Source organism: Asparagus officinalis, chromosome 3 (assembly GCF_001876935.1).
Source record: "Asparagus officinalis chromosome 3, Aspof.V1, whole genome shotgun sequence".
NCBI classification, from domain to species: Eukaryota; Viridiplantae; Streptophyta; class Magnoliopsida; order Asparagales; family Asparagaceae; genus Asparagus; species Asparagus officinalis.
In genome coordinates this window covers 35,284,179-35,286,801 of record NC_033796.1, presented here as the reverse complement: position 1 = coordinate 35,286,801, position 2,623 = coordinate 35,284,179, and the positions used below count along the sequence as shown (strand labels likewise).

At 40.7% G+C, this 2,623-nt stretch overlaps 1 pseudogene; it reads right to left on the bottom strand.

The window, feature by feature from the left end:
* LOC109834949 lies at positions 369 to 1,900 on the bottom strand (annotated as a pseudogene).

The following is a 2,623-nucleotide window of genomic DNA, read 5'->3' as shown; positions in this document are numbered from 1 at the left end:
CACAGACTGACTATTTTCCTATAGTTTGTAGTTGCAAAACTCTTTGCGCTTCATTATATTTCTTACAAACTGTAATTATTTCCTAGAGTGGAAATTGGGTTATCCCTTTCATTCCTCTTATGCTCTAATGACCTTTGCCTTCTCTTATTCCTATTAGGGAGTTGCCTATAAATCTTGTGTTGATTGTCATGTCATTGTCCATGATGAACTTAACTGCCTTTTGAATCTATGCCATGCTGTCCAACTTATGCATAAGCTTATACTCTCACCATTGATGTTTTTTCTTAGACCTAGAAGGATTCTTTCTTGTCAGATAGACATCTCAAACTTTTAAGTATGTAAAAATATGGGTTTTACTAGGCATTTCTGGTTAAAATATTGAAATAGCGAGGTATGTTCTTGAGTTGACAAAATGTCCGCACTGTTAGCTTGCAGGAACCTTTTCGCAAATGAATGAGTAGTCTTACCACTACTTTTGAGTATTTAGTTAAAAGGTCAATAGTGGATAAACCCCATGTAGTTTTATTTGTGCGGATAGATCCTCTGAGTGAACTTATTTTACTCTTTTAAACGTTCAAAAAAAAATCACTCAGGGGTCTATAACTGCACTTGAGCAAATAATACAGGAGTTACTTTCTGCACAAATAGAAATAGAGGGAGTTACAATAGTATAGGGGGTCTATCTGCAACTAACCCTTAGTTAAAGATGTTCTGACTGTAACATTTACGTGTGTGAGCATGCTTATGTCGCTATGAATAGTAAGCTGTGTGTTTTTCCAGTGATGAATGCTCATTTTGGTAATCGGTGAAATTTTATTTGTTGCTCCAAACAGCAAGGGTGTCATCTCCTCTGCTCTGATCAACATAATGTCCTGCAGCCCACTTCTCCGACTTGTTATAAGCCGTCACCCACATTTGCTACTTGGTGTAACTCACTCGTATCTGAGGATAGTCATCATCCGTCAAAAGCGAAGTAGCCGTAGCATCACCACTAATAATGTATCCTATGTCATTTCCAACCTTAGTCTTCTTATTTGGATTCACAATCAACAAATCGGCCAGCTCTGATCCAATCTCAATCCTTACATCGGCTTCGGTCCTTGCTGTCTCTTCAACGACTGTCCAGTAGCTCTTACAAGGTGTGCCTCCATTCTTAACTCTTGTTGTTTTGATGTTCTTTTTGACAAAGGAGTTATCATATCCATCAATATCAAGATCCAGGTTTGTAGGTGATGAAGTGATCATGGTACACAGCTGTTGAGTTAGGGCCTACAAGTGTTCCATGCTTGTCTGTGAATATTTAATCCACATGAGCGTAGGGGCTGGCCTTGGTTTTTAGGATTCCTGTTAGTGACACTTGCAACAGAATATAACGAGACAAGCTGTATTAACTAAGCAAACTTGTTATATTAAACTAGAACGAAATCATAACGTTACCCAAATTTTTATAGAGCCGCTAGTCTTGAATTCCCAATCCAGGACATAATCCTAGTTCCCAACTGTTGTTACCATCCTCACTACTAAGCTTACTTCAGTGCGAACTTCAGTAATCTGTAGCATAAGACACACAACATGATCATACATCCCATGAGTCTTATTAAGGTACATGCTTCACTTACCACTTCCCTGGGATTCCAACTTCAGCGTGCCGCCATGATGCATTTCCTGTGTATCTCTCAAAGATGCAGAGTACATTCTGAATCTTCACTGGCTTTCCATCCTGCCCAGCATAGTATCCATCCATGAAGACAGCATTGGCTGGCCAATCTGTTATGGGCTGGAGTGATGATGCGGAGAGTCCGAGTCCAAATTCCCCTGCATCGAAGAAAGTCCTGAAGTACCACTCTTCGGATGGGTCTACGTATGGGACAAACATTTCTGATACGAAGCCCCTATACATTACGCTCCGATGAGGACTGTTGTCATTCTCTTGAACAGAGGCTAGATAAATGATACTTCTAACTTGAACATCGAAACTCAAGTGAAAAACCCAGATTACCCATCTGAATGTTAAGTGGAGTTGTTAGCTACTAGGGATTTGGTTAAGATAAAAAATTACTATCTATGTTGATATTAGGTTTAGTTTCACATTGGTTATGAGAAGACACATCACCCTCTTCTACTTGTATATATATAGGTGAACACATTCAATACTTTAACTAAGGAAAATTTACCCCAAGACACACTCTCTCTCTCTCTCTCTCTCTCTCTCTCTCTCTCTCTCTCTCTCTCTCTCTCTCTCTCTCTCTTATCTTGTATCAGAGCCAGGTTAATTTTTGCCAAATTTTGGCCTCGCCGCATTGCGGCCTCTTTGTTGTCGCCTTCGTGCTTGCCGCATTGCGGCCTCAGTGACAGCCATCTCTTGGCCTCACACGAACGACATTATCGTTTCACATTCAGTAACGACATTGCCGTTTCAAACCGTCTCTTAGCTTCTTTTTTTTAAGCCGTCTCTCGGCTTCTTTTTTTTAGCCGTCTCTCAGCTTCAAACGAACGGCATCGCCGTTTCACAGTCAGTAACGGCATCGCCGTTTCAATCCATCTCGACGTCTCAACATCGGAGTTGATCAGTTGTGGGTGGGTCTCCCTTGTATTGTCACTTAGTTGTGGGCATTCCACCTAT